This window comes from Paroedura picta, chromosome 1 (genome assembly GCF_049243985.1).
Source record: "Paroedura picta isolate Pp20150507F chromosome 1, Ppicta_v3.0, whole genome shotgun sequence".
Taxonomy (NCBI): Eukaryota; Metazoa; Chordata; class Lepidosauria; order Squamata; family Gekkonidae; genus Paroedura; species Paroedura picta.
The window spans coordinates 168,620,978-168,643,950 of record NC_135369.1 but is presented as its reverse complement, the minus strand read 5'-3'; the positions used below and the strand labels follow the sequence as shown (position 1 = coordinate 168,643,950).

Here is a 22,973-nt window from a genome sequence, read left to right as displayed (position 1 = left end):
GAGGGAGTGGGAAGAGAGAATCAGATCCTGAAAAGTGTGCAGTAATACACAGTATGTGAAGTTAGCCACTGATTGAGACAAATTTACAGAGGAAAGATCTATCAGTGACTATTAGCCACATTCGCTGAAGTTTTTTAAAACAGCTAAAGGACTATTTATTTAGTTGTTAGATTTCTGTGCTGCCATCCCAGCAAGCTGGCTCAGGGCAGTATACATCATATTTAAAACACCATAGTAAACATCAGAAGATAATTAACAATCAATTAAAATTTCTAAAAATTTAAAATTCAAAATTGAAGTACATTAAATTGAAATGACAATTTAAGTTAGTGTCAACAACAGCACTAACATCAGCACTCCCAGGTTGAGACATTATCAGATTTCCTGGAGATAGACTGTGGTCAGGGGGGGATTCTTTAGCAGGGTGGGGAGTAGATGTTAGCATTTCACTGGCCCGAACCATAAACCTGCTGGAAGACCTCCATCTTGTAGGCCCAGTGGAATTGTGCTAGCTCTGTACCAGGGCCCAGATCTCCTCTGGGAGCTCATTCTACCGGGTTGAGGCCAGATGAGTTTTCTTGGGGCCAAGGACCACCAGCTGGTTGGAACTTGCGGGGTGGAGTACTCTTCAGGGGGGGCATAGATAGAAGGAGGTCTCTTCAGAAAGCGAGCTATATGCTGTTCCAAGAGATCTGATTGATTAGCATCAGCTGAAAAAAAAGTGACACCTGGTGCTGAGGAGAATTCAGTCTGATTTCAGCCCTAGCTGAGAAGAGTCGAGTACTGGCAGTGTCAGAATTCAGCCCTCGCTGAAAGCAGTTTAACACAGATGGGAAAACTGGGGAAAGTTGGCAAGGATTAGTGGGTAGTTAGATGGAGACTCTCATTCAGACCAAAAAAGGGGATATATCTTCTACTGAGAGAAGAATTTCCCTACCCGGTCAAACAGAGTTAGATCCGAAGAGTACAGAGATCCCTGGTCCGTTGCATTTTGAAACTGACTTTAAAATAAGAACAGCAGTTTTTTCACAACCGGAAGGAGTCCCACAGCAGCTTAGAAATGCCTTCCCCTCTCCCCACAGCTAGGTAACTAGCTAGGTGACCTTGAGATAGGCAGAGTTCCCTTGGAGGTGTTCTTGCGGAACAGCTCTGTTAGAGCTCTCTCAGCCCCACCTACCTCACAGGGTGTCTGTCGTGGGGAGCGGAAGGAAAGGCAATTGCAAGCTGTTCTAAGACTCCTTAGCAAAGAGAAAAGCGGGGTAAAAAAACCCTACTCTTCTTCCCCATCAATTGGACCATGGAAGGCAAGACCTGATGAGACCAGTCATGAAGGCGACTGATAGCTGGTGCTGTTTCCTTCCCCCATGCCCTTGACGCGTGGGACTAACAAGTCTCTTCCTGGGTGAACTGAGAAGGCCAAGTTGTTTTAATTACTCCAGTCAGGGGAGGCCTCCTAGATGCAGCGCATTTGCACCTTCTCCGCATTCGCCCTGTTGGCACATCACTTACTTGTGCATGTTTTTGTTTTTTAATTGAGGACACAGCATCATTATTGTTCCCCCATCCTGCCCTCCTCGTTTTTGTCCTTTCCTTCAAATGCTGCTTTGTTTAGCAGGCACCAGTTGCAGTTTCCTTGTTAGCGTTTGGTATTGGGAGCAGATGTGCCCATTGCCTATCATATTCTTCCAGAGAATGGGTAGGTTATGAAAGGTCAATTTCAGCATGCCTTTCAATCTTCATTATTATTTCCTCTCCTCCATTGCCGTGGCAGGAGTCATTAGCCTAGTCGGCTTCCCAAGCTTCCCACATTTGTCGCTCAAGCGTGTCCCCGACACTTGGCGGGTGTGTTTCTGACTCTCTGTGTCTTAGCCTGGACGGGCAGGTCTTGGTGTCCTGTCTCCGAAGCATTCATAGCGTTCAGTGCACCTTAACCAACCGTGTGTAAGCCGTATGGGTTTGACAAGGCGGTTGTGCAAGGATTGCTGTGTTTGTTTCTTCACATTGATTCATACCAGCCATGTGTAGGCATTCTAGAAGGCACAAAAATCTCACCGTTCTCACTCAGTAGACGGGGGGAAAATGGAGATGGGGGCCTTGACTTGGATAGGCCAGGCAAGCCCAATATTTTTATATCTTGGAAGTTAAGCATGGTCAAGCCTCTCTAGTGTTTGGATGGGAGACCTCTAAGGAATGCTAGGGACATGATACAGAAGGCAACATATAGCTGCAGCCAACATATAGGGTCTCATGTAGGGGAAGACAACTCTGATGAAGCCACCAACCCCCAGAGTTGTGTAAAGATGGGACTAGAAACCAGAATTAGATGAAGAACCCAGAGTATGGATAGTATATTCTCCTTTTGGCTTTATGGAACCAGCTGAGAAATGAGGTCACCAGGGAAGGGTGTGAAAGAGCCCCTGCCCCCCAGTCACCTTCTTTTTTTTTACAGTTGCTTTCCAGGACTGTGAATTATCATGAATTTCCAGCTGTGCATATATTTAAAACATGTTCTGAAATGAGTCCATTGCACACCTATGGTTATTTTGGCCTCGAAGGGTTTAAATGAAAATAATCAAAACTGAATACATAATAGAGGGTCTATATGAAAAGTCGGCTTCCAGAAGGTTGTTAGATGGACTACGCTAGGAAGGGCAATTGGTTGCAAGGAAGTCGCCTTTAGGAAGAGTACCTCCCTCGCCATTCTCACAGGTCTACTTAGAGGTCTCTCTCCACATTAAAGCTGAATGGGTAAATTTCGAGCTGGTGTAGAAAAGGAGACCTCTGTCATTTAGGGATTTATGGGCTAAGGCCATCATGTGGAAGCATGCCCAAATGCCTGGTGGGAAGACCACATATTGGGATACAGTTCTTCTTGTTATACATATATTCATAATGAACCATTTGGGTGCTATGCTGAGTAGAAGCCCATCTTCCAAATAACTGGTGAGCAGCATCAGTTCTGAAGGTTTCAAAGGCACTGATGGCTCTCATCCCCTAAAAAAAACCATTGGAAGATTTGTTGCAAGATGGGGGTGTTGTTGGATGGGAGTTTGTTGCAAAATGATGCTCCAATCGACCACAGTTCACAAGCTGATCCCAGAAAACCTTAGGAATGTGTACCTGAGTATTACTATTTACTTATTGTATGGCATGTGTGGCACAAAGGATTGTCTGGCAGCCAGGCAAGGGACATTTGAAGACGGGTTGCCATTTCCTGCCTCTGTGCCATGACCCCCCAGTGTTCCTTGGTGTTCTCCCATCCAGCCAGGGTCAACCCTGACTATCCAGGGCTGATTCAGCACTTACTTTTTTTCTCCTGTTGTTGATCCTGCTGAATTCAGATCGATTTGAACCCTTAATAAATTTGTTAAATATTTATCAGGTGATATGACCATATAAAGAGGCTCTTGTGGCGCAGGGTGGTAAGGCAGCAGAAATGCAGTCTGAATCTCTGCCCATGAGGCTGGGAGTTCAATCCCAGCAGCCGGCTCAAGGTTGACTCAGCCTTCCATCCTTCCGAGGTCAGTAAAATGAGGACCCAGCTTTCTGGGGGGTAAAACGGTAATGACTAGGGAAGGCACTGGCAAACCACCCTTTATTGAGTCTGCCATGAAAAGAGTCTCCTTCTTTTCTGAAGGACTCACCAAAGATAGATGAGTGGTTTATGCACGCATTTACCACTTGAATATTTCATCAAGTGATAAGTTACGGGGGTAAAGGAATTATCTTTAACCATGATTCTTTTCAGGAGTTCAGCTGTTCTCTTACATAGGTAGAAGCAACTGATGGAAGAGGCACTGGGATTGCAGTAGAAAGTGGTCACAGGCAGGGAGATGCTGGAAACAAAACCTCACCATTGCAACTACTGCACATCTGCTCAGCACACTCTTTGCATCAGACGGTGGCAAGCTCAATTCAGATGTGGTGGTGGCTGTCAAAAATAAATGGCATGTTGATCTACCTAACATGTTCCCTGTGAAGTTCTCATCAACCCTAGGGGTTGCCTCTGACCTCCACAGCTTGCACATCTCTGAAACTGCAAACTTCCTTTCTCCATGCATTCTGGTACCTTACATTGTCACTACCAAACTGCATGTTCAGCCTTGAGGTGTATAGCGTAGGCACGGAAGCAATCAAGATGTAGAGGATGAGAGTTCCGATCTTGGGCAGGATTGATTGATTTACAGTGTAATCTTAAAGATTGTTTCCTAAATCCCATTGAGTAGACCAGTAGCATTCTGAGTGAACCTGCTTTGCAGTTAGATATTTATGCCCCACTTGTATTCCTGATAGGGACAGAATCATAGAAGAGATGGAAGAGGCCATCTAGGCCATCGAGTCCAACCCCTGCTCAATGCAAGATCTGCCTACAGGATCTAAAATGGCGTATCATTCTCTTCCCCTTTGATTTATCTACTCCACAGCAATGCTTTGATTTCAGTTATGCCAAGAGATGGCGACTAGCTTGAGGGCACCAGAGACCTTCCACGGCAGAGCAGTGATTAAAACCCGGGTCTCTCAGATCCCAGTCCAATCACCACTGCACCATTTTGGCTGGTTTGGTGCAGCGGTTAGGAGTGAATCAGAAAGTTGATCTGCCATAGTCAACATTGTCCTAGAAGACGATCTCCATGGTCTCAAGTCATGCACATCACCTACAAGTTCATCCTTTTCATCGGAGATGCTGGGGACTGAACCCGCGACCTTCTGCATGCAATGGAAATACTTTAGAGCTTGGTGTAGTGGTGAAGAGTGTGGACTTCTAATCTGGTGAGCTGGGTTTGATTTCCTCCTCCACATGCAGACAGCTGGGTGACCTTGGGCTTGCCACAGCCCTGATAAAGCTGTTCTGACTGAGCAGTAATATCATGGCTCTCTCAGCCTCACCCACCTCACAGGGTGTCTGTTGTGAGGAGAGGAAAGGGAAGGTGACTGTAAATCACATTGAGACTCCTTTGGGTAGAGAAAAGCGGCATATAAGAACCAACTCTTCTTCTTCTTCAGTAATATCAGGGCTCTCTCAGCCTCACCTCCCTCACAGGGTGTCTGTTGTGGGGAGAGGAAAGGGAAGGTGACTGTAAGCCACTTTGAGACTCTTTCGGGTAGAGAAAAGCAGCATATAAGAACCAACCCTCCTCTTCCTCCTCCTTCTCTGAATTCCCCTCCTTGCATGGATCCAGCCCACATTTGGAACACCTGAATAGGGCTCGTTTCGCCGGGTGCCACTTCAAATTGCCTTCAGTGAACTTAATGCCCACATTTACACATGAGTGACCACAACACAATGAATTATAAGCGCATGGGGATATCAGCCACACTTTTAGATCCACCGTGCTAAATTTGGAGGATCCCTGTGCCAGACACTGACATCCTTTGTCTCAATTAGCCAGATTCCGCTTCTCCATCTGCACGCACACAGAGACACTGTTTTTCTCCCCCCGCCAAAGAGAGGGATAGGTTAATGCTACTGCAGGCTTTGGTGAGGTGAAAGGTCCTTGTTCCTCCAGAGAATTGACACATTATAACAGCTTCATTTGATTAAAAGGGGATGTTGATCATTAGCTGATCCACATTTCTTTCCCCCTCCCCTTCCTTCTTCCCCTCCCCTGCTTTTGGCAATCATTCAAAGTGTTCCCAGATGCCCACAAGCCTGTTGGTTTACCTGCAAATAAAACATATCTTTATAACAGGACATTAATGTTAATGAGTAATATCAAAATTTGCCATGCGCCATTCCCAGAACTTTTCGTTTTGAAGAGGGGAGGGGGGGTCGGGCGGAGGCTGGTTGGCATTTTGATGGATTGAATGATGGAAGGGAAACATATGCTTTCCAGACCGGACCCAAAGCGTTCGCTAATTCAGAGCCCAGAGCCCCTTCAAGCTGCAGCCAAACAAGAATAAATTGCACAGTATTTGTGACCCACTTGGGATTCATTATTGTGGTTTAGAGGTAAGTAGCCGCGCTGGCAAAGGTTACTGGTTTTGTTCTTGGAGGCACAGTGAAGACTATGGAGGAAGGGAGAAAATGGCCATGGGGCGCAAATATTTCTGCCGGAGGAAGACTGGACAGTTAATGAGTCCGTATGTTTGTCTGTCAAAATAAGATCTGAGTTTGCTCATACGTACTATGGCTTTATTAGGGATGAGGCATGCTCCCTTTCAGCGGACACCCTTGAGAAGGCAACAGGAAAATGGCACGGTGTTTTCTGGCATGAGGCTGGGAGTTCGATCCCAGCAGCCGGCTCAAGGTTGACTCAGCCTTCCATCCTTCCGAGGTCGGTAAAATGAGTACCCAGCTTGCTGGGGGGTAAACGGTCATGACTGGGGAAGGCACTGGCAAACCACTCTGTATTGAGTCTGCCGTGAAAATGCTAGAGGGCGTCACCCCAAGGGTCAGACATGACCCGGTGCTTGCACAGGGGATACCTTTATCTTTACCTTTTCTGGCTTAGCAACATGGTTGACCTGTAGTTGGTACTTCCTTGGGAGAAAAAAAATAGCATTGCTCTGGAAAGGAGTTCCGTCAACTCTGAGCAGTAGACTCTGAGACAGGATCTGCCCATCTGTCAGAAAGGAGGACACAATTAAGATGTTGTCCTGGGCCCGTTGACTTCATGATGATGGTTTAAGGAAATCAGCAGCTCAAGCCTGAGGTACAGAAGAATTTGGATTTTAAAACTTGGCCCGCTTTTTTGCCTCTTGTTTTCTGTCCTTGAGTGATATAAATATTTCGACAGGAACTGAAACGCTATGGTTATACGGTGGGCGGTTAGGGGGTCCGCTAGCGCTGGTGGTGACAGTGAGGGGCTTTACGCACCGGGATCTTTGTAGCAAATTGGTCACTGAATGAAAAATCGCCATTCAAAATAGTGGAATTCGTCGTTATGCATACCTGCCTTTGTAGTGGAATCCAGTTGCGTTTTGTAGCGTTTCCCACAGGCTTCCGGTCTCGGCAGAAATCGCTAGAAAGGAAGCGCTATTGCCAAGCTCGTCCCGCCCCTGGCCGTCAAGCAGCCAATGGGCAGCCGTTAGCATGCTCCCAAACAGCCCCTTTCCCTTTAAGAAAGGTTTTTTTTAAAAAAAAAACAGACCCATTGCAACGAATCTGTGTTAATTCGTTGCAACGGAGAGACCCATCCAGCTGCCTGGTGTGTTTGAGCTGTCGTTTGATCGTTGCCACGCTCCCTCCGAGTGAAAAAAAAATCCCCCCCCCTTCACGGGCCCAATTTTCAGCTGAATGAATGTGTAAAAAATAAAGTGACTGCTTAGTAGTGTGCTTAGTGACTGAAGTGTGCTTAGTGACTGAAGGGGAGGGACTGAAGCCGGGGAAGCCTCTAAACTGAAAGAGGCTCGCTGGTGCGTTTATCCCCGCTCGCTCGGAGAAAAAAAAATGGCGATCGCTTCGCCGGAAGATCAGAGAAGAGAGCCAGGGGGAGGGACTTTGTAGAAACCGCAACAATGTTAACGCACAGGTCTTTTTCACTAGTGTTACAGATTGGTTGCAGGAGTGTATCGCTTTCCGGAGGGTGAATCCACTTTTGGAGATTTCCCTGAAAGCGCTACAAGGAAGCGCTTTTTGCAGATTGGTTTCAGGTGTGTGGCAGATTGTCGACGACGTTGTGCAAAACAGCAAATCAGTAGCGTTTTCAATTGGCAACCATTGTGCTATTTTGAAGGCGTGCAAAAAGCCCCTGAGAGTTTGACTCCAAGTGGAATAGTTTGTCACTAAATTGAATGTGCTGCCTCTCTTGGGAATGAATTTGGTTCTTATTCAGAGAGGTGAGAAGTGAAGTGCTGGGCAGGATTACCAATAGCATGACAATATTGTCACCAATGACAAGGCACGCTTTCTCACTTTCCCTCCTCTATCTATATAATATGTGTGGAGAAGAATGACTTGGTTTCAGTCATAAACTTGTTCATATCACATATTTGTACCGAACCCTGTCTCCATGGAACTAGGACGGTGTATTTGCCTGGTGTTAGTTTGTTTCCTCACCTTATATAAATAACTAGGGGCCAAGCCCATTGCATTCAGGAATACAGTGGGCGCTAGATTGGGGGGTGGGGTGGAAGAACTCTGTGGATGGGCTCCCCCTCCCCCAGGACCCGGAAAGGCTCCAGGCAGCTGTTAGGGAACTCACCAGCAGGGGCAGCTCTCACACAGCAGGGATCTGCAGCCTCCGAGCCTCGGAGGGAAGTGGAAGGAGGAGGGGGTGATCAGGGGTGAGGGACGGAAGGCGGATTGGCTGGCCACTGGACAGACAGGCAATCTGGTTGGAGGAGGAGGCACTCAGGGGCGGGACAGCCGCCCTGAGTGGGTGTTAAGCGCTGAGTGGCACTTGAGCCATGAGAACACGCTCCTCCTCCAAAGCCTTACCAGAAATATATTATGGGGAACAGATAATAAAAATTAACAATAGTGAAAGTACGGGGAGTTCCTGTGTTACAATGTAAACTGGGTTTTAATGGTTTAATGTTTTAACTCTTGTTTGGAGAAGGGCAGCATAGAAATTTAATAATAATACATTTTATTTTTGAAGCCCATCCTTCCTGGATAGCTCAGGGCAGGTAACAACATGGTTTAAAACAATTAATCACACAATACAATCAAATATAAAACAGTAAAAGGTTTTTATAAATGCCAGTAGCCCCCAGCTAATCGGGGTGTGTGTGTCTGTCTGTCTTTCCACAACCTATATGATTGCTTACTCCAGGCGTAGTCAAACTGCAGCACTCCAGAAGTCCATGGACTACAATTCCCATGATCCCCTGCCAGTGAATTCGCTGGCAGGGGGCCATGGGAATTGTAGTCCATGGACATCTGGAGGGCCGCAGTTTGACTACCCCTGGCTTACTCTAAGGGAGAGAGAGTGGCCCAGGCTTTAAGGTTCAATAAGGGTTTCCCATCAAAGTCTCCCCAGATAACCTAATGACCACACAATCACTGGTTCTTTTCGAATTGATTACCACATCCAACTATTGCTGGAGCAACGAGAAATGGTCCTGAGACTGCTGTAGTATCACTTCAGTCTTCCCTAGTAGGCTTTCTTCCTAGAAGGCAGGGAAAGGGACAACTGTAGCAACTGAATGGAAGTAAGCACAATGTCTCATCTAAAATAATGCATATGGTTTGACCTGGAATGTAACAAGGAAACTTGGAAGGAAACAAAGAAGAGTTGGTCCTTATATGCCGTTTTTTTCTACCCGACGGAGTCTCAAAGCGGCTTACAATCGCCTTCCCTTTCCTCTCCCCACAACAGATACCCTGTGAGGGAGCTGAGGCTGAGAGAGCCCTGATATCACTGCAGAAGAAGAGTTGGTTCTTATATGCTGCTTTTCTCTACCCAAAGGAGTCTCAATGCGGCTTACAGTTGCCTTCCCTTTCCTCTCCCCACAACAGACCCCCCTGTGAGGGAGGTGAGGCTGAGAGAGCCTTGATATTACTGCAGAAGAAGAGTTGGTTCGTATTACTGAAGAAGTCGGCGCTCCTAAACACTACACCAAACTGACATCAGTAAGTACTGATTTTTAACAATAATGGAAATCTCATAAGCTTAATTGATTCTGATTTGTTTTGATTTTAAAATATAAGAAACAATTCCATCTGAAGGCTTTACGAGGAATATTTGCCCTGGGCACAGGCCAGAACTGTGTTGATAGATTCTAGAAAATGGTCTTGATAGGAGCAAAGCGTCTGTTACTCAAGTTCCATCTTTCCTTGGGGTTCCATTTATAATTTAGATTTTTAAATTTTAATAAATATTAATATTTAATTTTACAACTTATTTTACCATACAGAGGCTTGAGAATACTTTCCCTATTTGGACAGTTTTTTGGGTGGGTTCTTGACCTGGGTCAGGCTATGTTCTCCTTTTTGTTGTTGTCCATTATAATAAGCAGCAACCTTGTGAGGGAACTGTATCTGTACTAGTATTTTTTTGAAAAGACACAAATATACATGCAGAATAGGTATTTTCCCATCTGTCTGTTTCCACTATTCTCCTTCTTCTCTATCCAACCGTGTCAGAGAGTTAGGAGTTATCCCAGGACAATGTAGGATGTAGAAAAAAAACATCTATAAACTGAGGTGGGAGAATATAGTGAAAATCGTATGTCTTATCCCCCATTTATACAAACTAGACAGGTAGGGAGTTATGAGAGACCAGCAAAATTTGAGGACAACTAGAGGTAATAGTGGACCTGACAGGACTAACTACAAACTGTACATTACTGTAACACCCTTCCCTCAGTCTCTGTTCCCCTCAAGAAAAGTCAGTGGAATGTACAGGACCCATTTGAAGGAGATCCAAGTGTAATAATGCCATAAGGGGAAACAATGAACTGCCTCCATCTCTACCTCCATTACTTTTCTATTCAGAATTCCCTCCTTCAAAAGAACAGTTCCTGTTTGATTAGTATTCCCTCCTTCAAAAGAACTTTGTTCCTTTTTGATTAGGATCTTTCCACAATTGGCATTCTGGAACAACCAAGGTTGGCCTTCATAGTACCTGTGAGACCCATTTCTAAACTTACTTTTGAGGGCTTGGGTTGCATGCTAGTCTGGAGAAGAATGTCCTGCCCCAATAATAGCAGCTTAAAGGGATGTATTTGCCTGGATGCCATGAAAAGCTTCAACTTTCAATTTCCACTCATTAAGCCTCCACTAAAGAGACAGGACATTCTTTTCTCCAGGCTAGTAGTTAGCAACCCTACCTAGGACATAATAGCCAAATACGCCCATGCTGCTTTTTTCCCCTTCATCATACAATGCATTTATCTCTCGATGTTGTTTAATGTTTGTATTTCTAAATGCATAGAATTACTGGGGAACAGCCATATTTTATGACGGCATTACACATTCTACGGAGACTAATACCAATTTGCCCCCAGATCTTTCTTCCTCAGTTCAGACTATGCCACCTCCCCCTTTCAAAGCTTTCAACCCATCTGTGAGAGAGTCAGTATCTCTTAAGATTGATTCCAGGGTCATGATTTGCCAGGGTGTTTTCACACACATCAGATTCTAAATGTAGACTCCAAATTTGCGCCTGGCATTCTGCATCTGTGGTTTTATTTATTTATTATTATTTCAGCTTTTATACCTCCCCTCTTGGACTAGCCATCTCAGTGACATTTTCTCACGCCACTGATAAGGACTCCAATCATGGCCTGTGTTTTGCATTTTTCTCAGGGAAGTCCTGCCTCCCATTACATCCCCCCCCCTTTTTTTTTGGTGTGAGCATGTGGAATAACACACTCGCGTTGTAATGCAATAAGTTTTTTTTTTTAAGTGCTCCCCCTATTTCTCGAATCCACGAATCACCAAGGTAAGGGGGGGCGGTCTTGTGTTGATGTGTACTCAGTCTTTACACATGCATGATGACAAAGTATGTCAGTTTCCATTACACAACTGTTTATCTGTACGAAAGTTACGAATTGCTTCCCATTGCACCTTAAATCATGAAAGTGTATTTAGATGCTGGAGGGGGAGATGGGGGAGGAATGTGGAGTCTTAGGGACTTCAGGTTCTTCAATGTTCCCAGAAAGCAGGCATTGTTATTTTTCCAAATTCGCATTGTAATGCTATTATGTTCGGAATTTTTAGAAAAAATACAGAGGGGAGGGGGGACAGGTGGGAGGAGAGGCAGATAGTAGGCAGAGTTATTGACATCATTGGAGGCAGGAATGGAGGAGGAAGCAGACTTGACTCCTGAGCTTCCTTTTTGGATAACCGTGAATTGCCTTCCAAGAGGAGGGGGAGAAATCGCGGAGTCTGAAGATTCTCAATCCATGTGGCAAACAGGGATTTCATTCAGACCTGCTCTTCAAGAGCCAGATTTCTGTGTTTGCTATTCTATAGGACTTCAGAAAGGCTAGAGCGGCTTTAGTTGGAACTGCGGAAGCAGTCTTAGGTGATGACGGAACAACTAATATCCTGTCTGAAAGTGATATGTATGATTAGATTCCAAGGGTTGCAAAAATTTCAGTAAAACTGCTCTGTTCGGTGGTAAAGACCAGCAATGTCCCTTTACTTTGTGCCATAATAGTTGCCTTTCTAGGTGAGATCGAAGACCCATCCAGCCTAACTCCCTCCCCCAGGAGCAGCTGTATAGTATCTGGGAAATTAAACAGGCGAGTATTAGAAGAGCTAGTAGACCAGTTCTCCAACTAGTCCAGCACCCTGCTCACACGGTAGCCAACCAGTTATTACACAAGGTCAACAACAGAAGATGGCAGCCAAGACCTTCCCCTGATGTGCTGCCTTGAAGGCACCCTTCTTCTCTTGTTTTCTCCCAAGCCTTGTGGGAATGTCTCACAAATGCTTTTGGAGCATCCTTTGACTGCATATCTGGATAAAATCTAATTCTTGGGAAATGGTCCTGGAGCTCCATAAAGGCTGGTTTTAAGGGTACAAATGTAGCAGTTGTCACTCAAACCAGTGTCTTCAGCAAATCTTTAAAAAAAGAAGAGAAGGAAAAAAGTGGTTGTATTGCCCTCATAACATAAACTTTCCAGACTGTAGACAGAACTTAAATTTAGATCATTATTTTTTCTTTGGTCAAATTCCAGGTGAACAGAGTTCTCTGTTACCACAAAAGCAGAAACGTCTATAATAAGAGGCATTGAAGACCATTAACTCTTTTAGATCTTTATATTTTATAGTTGGAGCTGCAAATGGACTCGCAAAAGCTCTCTTTTTAATTATAGAAATGCCAAAAGTCCATACTGCAATGCTGATTTATACCAGCCTAGAATATATCCGGTAATATCATTATTCTCAGAGTCTTCACCAGTGGCTGTGAATGATTGGGATAGTCCGTAAAGGCCACAGATGTTAAAGTATAAATGATTTCATTCTTTGGAATCAGATTTAACCATATTACATGGGACATAAATTTGTATGCAGCACATTAATTACCGTTGTAAATTCAGGCTTAGAAAAGCGCATTCTAATTTCAGTTCGTTTACCTCGCTAATGGAGGGTCTGGATGAATCAAATGTTGATTCATAGCAAGGAAACATGGTGTGATTGCTACACTTATATGCTGCTCTTCATTCAAGGACAGCTTACATGAATCTGCTGAAATCAATTGGTCATCCCATGGGTTTACAGGATTTAAGCAGTAAGCTCTGCATCCGATATCTTCAGACCATTCTCTGGATTCTAGTCAAGAGTTGATGAATGCTAATATTTTTTAGAGAGTGGTATGGCAGATACAAAGAGCCTCTTGTGGTGCAGAGTGGTAAAGCAGCTGACATGCTGTCTGAAGCTCTGACCTTGAGGCTGGGAGTTCGATCCCAGCAGCCGGCACAAGGTTGACTCAGCCTTGCAAGGTTGGTAAAATGAGTACCCAGCTTGCTGGGGGGTAAAACAGTAATGACTGGGGAAGGCACTGGCAAGGCCACCCTGTACTGAGTCTGCCATGAAAACGCTGGAGGGTGTCACCCCAAGACATGACTCAGTGCTTGCACAGGGGATACCTTTACCTTTACCTTATGGCAGATACAAACCAATTTTCCGTACATTCATCCTGTTCCTAGGTCTTTCAGGCTTTCTTACATGCAAATCCCCATTTGAACAAAAACAATTCCGAGAAAGTCTGCCTCTCATAGCACCTTCACATTTCTTTGGAGTTCTCTGTAACCTAATGAAGTGCGTTAGTTTTCCTGAAGAAGGTTGGTCTTGAGAGTCGGATTTGATGACCTTCATGCTCAGTGATACTGTGGCATTGTTAAGTTTGGGATGACAATGGTCAATTCATTGACATGGATATACCTAATTTACCCAATTGGGATCATTTAGTTTGGGATTTTTTTAATGACATGGAAAATCTTGGCAAAAAAATGTTATGAAGATAGAAGGGAAAGAATGAAAAGAGGACTAGAGTGTTAGCAGTGAGGGTGGCCAGTCTGCCAGTAGGGGAGGGAAATCCCCCCTACCCATCAGCATTCCTGGTGGGAAAAAACATTAAATTAAAAATGGCCTTTGGGCCCATGGTGTGATGTTACTTCTGGGGCAAATCCCAGAAGTATGTTATACCTCTCTAGGAACTACTGAAAACTCTATGGTAGTTTAGAAGAGAGGTATGACATCATTTCTGGGGGGTTATGGAATGAAGTCACACCATCACTGACAGAGGCTCCCATGTCCCCACCCCCTTGGTATTCTGCCTAGTAAGGCTTAGTTAGCAGCATGGGATACAATAATTTGTGTCCCACAAAACTGAGTACAGCCACCCAGCCATGTAAAAATATTATCACTGCGGACATTTCCCCCCACCACCACCTCTCAAAAACCAGAAAGCTTACAGTGCATTACTTTTGTGCTATGTTTAAATTGGTGTGTTACTGGTTATGCTAGCTAGGGATAAATTTTTCCCTTTGTGTCCTCCATCAGTTTGGAGGACTAATTGTATGTTTCATGAGACCTGGTTTTGCAACTTCCTAGCATTGTCATATTATTTATTGCTTGACTTTTGGTGCATCTAGGATTATCCAGCAGTGAGTGAAATCTTAGTTGATTAATATTATGGGGTGATTAATTAAATCTGTATAAATGTGCATAGGAGTAAAACGATGATTATAAAGAGAAAAGCGTATTTTGTTAGACAATACTCTCATGTGACATAACCAGCTCCATCTTGGGAAATGCATTCTGACCCATGGGAGAGGGGGAGAGAGATAAAGGAATGCTTCTCTTACAAAGGCACCAGCCACCTGCAATTATAGTAAATGTTTGAATGAAAAATACTTTTAGAGTGTAATAAGAAGCTTTGTGGAGTTAATTAGGGCATCTGCTAAATTTCTGCCATTGACAGTAGGAACAGTGTGGTCTAAATGTTCAATAAATATATATTAATTGATCCAGAGGTTTTGTACTGAATGATACAAACACTGCAGCACTTGCGTTCAAATACACATTCGATTATATTTATAGGTTTTCAAAATCATCTTCTAACAAAAGCTGGCTAACTTACCTGTTGGGGCTCACATTCTTGGTTCGTTATGTTATCTTATCCCTTTACAGTTAGCTGTACTGTAATTTCTTCTTAAAATGTATAAAAACTGTGTTAATTTCTTCATAACAAAGGATATCATAACTTGGAATTACAAGATTGTCATACATACGGCTATCTCTTCTATGTTTAGTTGGATGCTTTGGCCATTCTCTGATGCAACTGGTACCTGGGATCACATGTAGATAGATAGATATCCCTATCAATGTTAATTATATTATTTCTAATCACTAAAGGCCATATTTTCTGTCACTCTTTTCTTCCTCATCCTTTCCCCAGGCTGTTGGGATGTTATGTTGTTTAGTTGAGAGATTAGGCCTGCTCTGATTTTAGCCAGCTTCCACCCCATGATCCTTTGGGTCAGGAGCAGGAACTGAAATCCTGCATTTCTGACAGAATCAGAATACCTTTATTGGCATGAACATAACAACATTTGAGTCCCATGGAACCTTTAAGACCAACAAAAATTTATTCAAGGTGTGAGCTTTCACGTGCAGGCACACTTCCTCAGAAAATGGGGAAAGAATAATAAGAAAACAGATATAAGGAGAAAGTAAATTAGTAGCAAATTAGTAAACAGCATCACAGCATCCAAAATATGCAGCATGATAATTTTTTTGCTAGAAAAGCAGGCCTTTGGGTTCAGTTATCATTCACAAAAACACTGGGGCAATAAAAATGTTAAGTTAGTGATTAATGGCAGACACTTTTCCAGTTGTGAAAAGAAGTTAGCCCCATCCAAAGGATTGCTGTTCCAGCAAAGAATTATCATCCTGCATATTTGAGACTTATGATCTGGAGATCGGTTGTAATTCCAGGAGAACTCCAGGCTTCGCCAGGAGGCTGGCAACTCTCCATTTGCAGTTTCTGCAGCCTTCTTCTCCATTTGGGTATTTGGTGATGAGTACCAGAGAGACAGAAGTGTCATGTTCGGTTTAATTCAGGAACAGAATATGCTTCTTCTCGGTGCCCAGAGGAGCCAGAACGCTGTAGCACCGAGTATATATCTGGCTCAGTAGTTAACTCAGAAACACTGGGTTTTAAATCAGATGTGCCAAACATCGCTAATGTAAAATGAAAGTAGAAGTGAAAAGAAATGAGCCACGTAACTGTTGGAATATGGCTAATTTACTGTGGCAATGCCTCAGTTTTGGCTCTAATGCCTTGTTTGCAAATCAGAACCAGACTGCCAAACCTCACCTGCCACAATCAATCTGCCTCATCATTCTAAGGGGATGGCTATTTTTGTTTACCTTCACTGGCACAAGAAAAGCAGCTCCTGTCCTTGCAGAGGGCCTTTGATTTTATTGATTTTTTCAGAAGGTGCAAATACGTTCTGGTTTAGGGAGATGTTTGGCAGCCATCGGCCTGTTCTTATTCTTTTGAAACAGAAGCTGGTGATTAATCCTCCCGCGCTCATGATATTGGAGGAATATTTGGCTGTGCAGCCAGCACGGATTGAAGGGGGTTGCTGCAGTTTGGGTGTCTCTCCATGTGTGTGTGCTTAGTTCTCAGTTACTGGGGGAGACTAACATTCGTTGGGGCCATGTCCAAAGGACTGCCACTTCGGGCATATTCCTGTACAGCAGGGGTAGTCAACCTGTGGTCCTCCAGAGGTTAATGGACTACAATTCCCATGAGCCCCTGCCAGCAAATGCTGGCAGGGGCTCATGGGAATTGTAGTCCATGAACCTCTGGAGGACCACAGGTTGACTACCCCTGCTGTACAGTATTTTTACTCCTTTCAGCCTGGTCTGTTGTCTGTTTTCCCCTGGGTCTAGGGTTTGTTATATTAGTTACCACTACTTAAGTGGCCATGTAAATCGGCTGTAATTTCATGTACAATGCCTTTTATTAGAAAAAAAGACTTTAGAAACAGATTCTTTCCCCCCTTTATTGATGTACTTAAGAAATCAGAAATCAAGGGCTGTCTTTCTGTGTGTTCTGTCTTTCTAGATGTAAATATATGCTTGTGTTCTGTCTTTCTAGATGTAAATATATGCTTACATTTGTTGGAACTGATTCAACTGTTGATCTGAAGTAGCACGATAAAATCAGAGTCCAGTGGCACCTTTAAGACCAACAAAGATTTATTCAAGGCGTGAGCTTTCAAGCGCAAGGAAGAGTGCTTGCACTTGAAAGCTCATGCCTTGAATAAATCTTTGTTGGCCTTAAAGGTGCCACTGGACTCTGATTTTATTTGTTGAAACTGAAATTGCAGGCATTACAAGAAGCTTTCTCAACCAGAGTTTCATGAAACCCTGGGATTTCTTGACAGCGCTGGAAGGGTTTCCTGAATGGATGGGAGTTAATTAATTTTTAAATATATTTTTAAAATTTGTTAAATATTTATTGGGTGATATGACCACATATGGTCGTGTTGAATACCTCCCCCCCCCCACGGCCACTGATGGTCCTGGAGGGGGTGGGAAGGGAAGAGGTCCCTGGTGGGCATGTACACAGCTCTGCTTCCCAACCATATTCTGCACAATCACACCACTTCTGGGGTTTCTCAGAGCCTGCAGAATGTTTCAGGGGGTTCTCAACAGTAAAAAAAAAAAAAGTTGAGAAAGGCTGTATTATTATTATTTATTTATTTGGACTTATATACCACTGCTCTGGCAGTTCACAAAAAAACAACACAGCCTGTAAAAATCCCCTTAACGTATTAGAACATTAAACGGTAAAGCACCAAGTCATGTCTGACCCTTGGGGTGACGCCCTCCAGCGTTTCCCTGGCAGACTCAATACAGGGTGGTTTGCCAGTGCCTTCCCCAGTCATGACCGTTTACCCCCAGCAAGCTGGGTATTCATTTGACCAACCTCGGAAGGATGGAAGGCTGAGTCAACCTTGAGCCGGCTGCTGGGATCAAACTCCGAGCCTCATGGGCAGAGCTTTCAGAGTGCATGTCGGCTGCCTTACCACTCTGCGCCACAAGAAGCTCTATTAGAACATTAACAGATGGCAATATAGTAGAGTTCAACTCCCCACCCCTGTCGAGCTTATAGTCAAGGAGCTCTTTCATTAGGAGCAAGGGTCCTGATTTTACCAACACTAGAGGATCTGCCGATGGTAATTCAGGGACCTCTTCCCGGCCTAGCACATCAAGTGCATGTAATTTTACCTGATATACTTTATCAACAAATAGTGTGAACAGAGACAATTCACGTATTTTATATGCATGTGCAACTTTGGCATGTGTATCTGAACACTTTTTTAAAGGGTCCATGTTCATGTGTTCTGAGTCTTTAAGCAAATGCATTGTCCCTGTTCATGCAATATGACAACTCTACACATGTGGAGTATCATGTGTAGAACATGCATGACTTCTGGTTTCTCAGTATGTATAGATGTAATGTCTGAAAAAAGGCTACAGATCCCAGGTGCTTGTGTTCATCTCCAATTTATACTAACAAAGATTTGTATTGAAGGAGGCAGAATGAAAACATTAGGGGGAGAAACTCTGATCTTCACAGTCCCAACATTTTGGACATTTATGACACATATAAAAACTAGGATAGCCAGAACCACCTCAAATTTTATTCACTAACTACTAAACCTCTAATGAGACCTATCTTGGTATAGTGGTTAAGAGCATCGGCTTCTAATCTTGAGAGCTGGATTTGATTCCCCTCTCCTCTATGGGTGACTTTGGGCTAGTCACAGTCCTGTTAGAGCTGTTCTCACAGAGCAGTTCAGCCAACAGTTGTTTGTTGTGGGGAGAAGAAGGTAAGGCAATTGTAAACTGATTTGAGACTCCTCCAGGTAGTGAAAAGCAGGGTATAAAAAATAGCTCTTCTTCTTCTACTTTGGCTAACCAGTATGCAGCCCTGACATTTAGGCCATTTCAGCACAGAGGGGTAAAACCTGAATGGCTTCCCGCTGGCAAATGTGTTTGCAGCCTTCCTCTCAGGGAGACCCCTCCCACATTTTCTCTCTGTCCCATCATGGCTTTTTGCCTCCTGACAAGGCTGCAAGGGAAAGCCAGCCAAACTTTTTCCTCCGCTCCTTGGCTTGTCAATCACAGCAAGCTACCAATCACAACACAGCAGTTCTCTTGTGGATTCAAACTTTCTTTCCCACCCTCCAGCCCCCAAATTAATTTTTTTTAAAGGCACTTCCGTGATGCTATGCGGTAATGCCATAACACAGATGCATCTTTAATAAAATCGACATTGCTCCATTGCTATGGAGAAACGGCAGAACAATACAGCATTCTCCCCCCTTCTTGGAATTCTAGTGTTTTTTGCAGTTTATTTCTGTCTGAATGGATTTCTGAGACACTGAACATTATCCCTGGAGCCCAAGAAGACATTTTGTGCTAATGATTGGCTTTAAATCAAGCTGCTCAGAACCCTGTATGATTGGGAGAAGGCAGATCGATCACCCCGCCCCCCTTTCCCCAGCTCATTTCCTACTGCCAGAAAACAGAAAGGGGGCTGTGTTTTTCCTGCCTGATCTCAAGAAGACTGTGGACACTTTAAAGAAGATTTTATTTCACCTTGCAACACAGACGGCATCATTTAAAAAAAAATTATTTGGAGCAGGAAATGGAGAGGGGAGGGTGGGTGTGATGTGGGACAAAGTTGGTGAGACTATCACGTATTTCCCCCTCCATACAGTCTTTTCCATGGTTGCTCACCGGTGGTTTGCGCAATTTAGCATGGTAAATCCAGTTTCCCGGATTCCTGAAATCGTGATTTAAAAATGGCAAAATCGCAACCTGCCTACGGGACAGCCTCGGGATGTTGCCAATGTCATGTGGAGGGGACTCTATATGCCGCCAACATGCGAAGGCTGTCCAGAAATATTTTCCTCATGCAGAAATGACCTTAATTTTTTTTTTTTATCGTGAACGCATGTACGTTGAGAAATTGTTACGGACAGTCACAGAAAAAGAGAGAAAGTTAGAGAAATGAATAAGGCTTCATATTACTCCATCCCTGACTGCTTTTCTCAGCTTGGGAAGCTGCAATGTTAGGGAATATTCCTTTCCTAAGCATGGTGACAACCTGTGATATCAACGACTATTAATATGTTTGGTAAGTTGCTATTTACTGTATTGGTTGTGCGTATCTGTGTGATATGTTGTCCAAGATTCCGTCAAGCTACAAACCAAAACATTCCATGTGGACAGTTTTCGTGGACTTTTTATAAAGAATGGGAATGATGGGATGGGATGGGATGGGTGGGGAAATAGTCCTCTAACATCCCCATGGGTCTTGAACTTCATATCTTTTGGCAGAACAAATTTTGCTGACCTCCAACACTGTTACCCAATTCTTTTTCCATACCTGCTTGTTTTCTATGTGAACATCCCTCCCCCCACCCAATTGTTTGCGCAATTGCGTACAATACTGCTTGTAGATGAAAGACTAGGAGTGACTTCCTTCAGTTTGCATTCTCTAGTTGATCTCAGTTGTTGTCTGGTATCCATTTGTAATCAGAACAGGGAGGAGAAAGTGCTTACTTGAGCAATCATGGTCTATGTTTTGCGTTTAACATTCCAGTGCTATGTGTATTTGGCCCACCAGGTTATCCCCCAAAGTGGGAAAAGCAGATAGGAGGGGTGTAGAGTCCTCCTCTGCCTGAGAACAGACCATGGATCAAACGTGATGTTACATAAAATCTGTGGCTGCTGCCAAAATGGCAACCACATGTTTGCCCCCCACCCCTTCCCTCGGTAACATCTAGTAGAACGCTTACGGGGTCATGAAGCCATCTCACAGCTTCAGCCAGTTCCAAGTGTTTTGAAAAAATCCAAGCAACAAATTCCCCCAAACTGTAGTAAAAACTGCTATTATGCTTAATGAGTGTTTAATGAATAATATTTAAACATTTTTTATATATATAAGATATATATAAGAAACGCAACTTATGAGCCAATCTCTGTGTTACATGTATGCCACTCTGTTGTATTACCGTAAGAAATCATAAACATCTTATATATATATATAAGATGTTTATGATTTCTTACGGTAATACAACAGAATGGCATACATGTGACACAGAGATTGGCTCATAAGTTGCGTTTCTGCTCGTAACGTATGCTGTGGGGGAAAAGAAGGGCGATTTTCATCGCAGCCTTCCCACTGAACTCCCACCCCCAATATGTAGTGTTTTTGAGAATGCCCACCCCAAAGTTGGCTTCATCTCTGCAGCTTTCAACACATCAGAATGTTGCAGCCGGTTCTAGAATCCCACCATTGAAAAGGTGAAAATTTAGCAATCCGTAACTCACCGGCCCCCAGACTTTGAAGCAACTAAGTTCAAAGATAGGTCTTGTAGTAAGGCAATCACAGGCATCTTGAAATTGCACCGCAATAGATTTAATAAAAGATTCGTTTTCAAGTAGATTTTGCATAGGGTATAATCCTAGATCAAAATTTGTGGCCAAACTGTGGCTCTCCATATGTCCATGGAATACAATTCCCAGCATTATGCTGGCAGGGGCTCATGGGAATTGTAGTCTGTGGACATCTGGAGAGCCACAGTTTGGACACCCTGTTATACAAGAGGGTCAATCACATCACTGCAAATATTGTGCGGTCCCACAGATGTCACAATTCTAAAACGGAAAGGACGGAATATTCTGTTTTCTAATTTGGATTTTATCAACTCCAGAACACAAGAAACTTGCAAAAGCCTTCAGCTGAGACTCTAGGCGTTTTTTTCCTTTGCCAGTGCATTTCAAAGATGTCAGATTATTTATCGCCATCCTAAATCAATGCAGATGAATCCACATATTAACTCAACACTCGCATCCAGTCCCAAAGCAGAACAATTCGAGCTGCCAACAACAGATTTCCTGCTAACATCTGATCCTTAAACTCAAACTGTTACACGATGAGGGCAGACCCATTTGCTTAGGCCTGGACCCATTCCAGTCACACAGACAGCAGGGAGTGAGATTTCTCTTATTAGGGCAAATGGGATGCAAAAGTGATGAGAGATGGATGAGAGAATGCCATATCCCTCAACAAATGCACATTTGGATTTCAAAATGGGATAATGGTTCCTCTCTGCAGCGAGTTGCCCAAGCTCTTCCTGCCCACCCAGTTGATACTGGAAGTGAGTCCAGCTGAGAGAAAAGGGTGGTAGACTGTGGATGGGGTGATTAACTGCAGGATTACACAGCTTCCTGGTGAGAACCAGCATGGCGTAGTGGTTAAGAGGGGTGCCCTTGTAAGACGGAGCTCTTCTGCCAGGCTTTTGGTTGAGGCTAGGGAAGAAGAAAAAGGACCTCTTGTGGTGCAGAGTGGTAAGCAGCAGAAATGTTGTCTGAAGCTGTCTGTCCATGAGGTTGGGAGTTCAATCCCAGCAGCCGGCTCAAGGTTGATTCAGCCTTCCATCCTTCCGAGGTCGGTAAAATGAGTACCCAGCTTGCTGGGGGGTAAACGGTAATGACTGGGGAAGGCACTGGCAAACCACCCCGTATTGAGTCTGCCATGAAAACGCTAGAGGGCGTCACCCCAAGGGTCAGACATGACCCGGTGCTTGCACAGGGGATACCTTTACCTTTACCTTTAGGGAAGAAGAGCTGTGCCGGGATTTACAAACTGGAGGTTCCACCTAGTGGAAGGTGCTGTGTTAGATCTACCTGGCTGTACCAGAGTACGGATGCAGTTGGGATACAGGATCTACTGACTGGAATAGGGGAGGGATGTTGTTCCGCCATCCATTTGAGTTTTAGCTTGTATTATTGTATTTTATTGGGGATTAATTGAAGGGGTTTTATGGACATCTTTGTATTTATTCTTTTATTCTGTTGCAAACCACCTCGCGCCGACTGTGTCAGAAGGGGCGGGGTATAAATTCAATTATAAATAAATAAATAATCTGGAGAACCAGGTTTGATTCCCCGTTCCTCCTTAACAAAGAAAGGAGTGTGCCCAAACAACTCAAAATGGTGGGTGCGGCAAAAAACCCGAATGCAAACATTTCTGCACTGA

The 22,973-nt window shown here is 43.9% G+C and overlaps 1 long non-coding RNA gene across 1 annotated transcript in view; it reads left to right on the top strand.

Moving 5' to 3' along the window:
• Window positions 1-5,848: 5,848 nt before the first annotated feature.
• The window catches only part of LOC143820401 (uncharacterized), a 147,299-nt gene continuing 130,174 nt past the window's right edge, over window positions 5,849-22,973 (top strand). The window contains exons 1-2 of the long non-coding RNA XR_013225341.1: window positions 5,849-5,950; window positions 9,404-9,517. This is a non-coding gene — a long non-coding RNA (uncharacterized LOC143820401). The remainder of the gene's footprint in view (window positions 5,951-9,403; window positions 9,518-22,973) is intronic.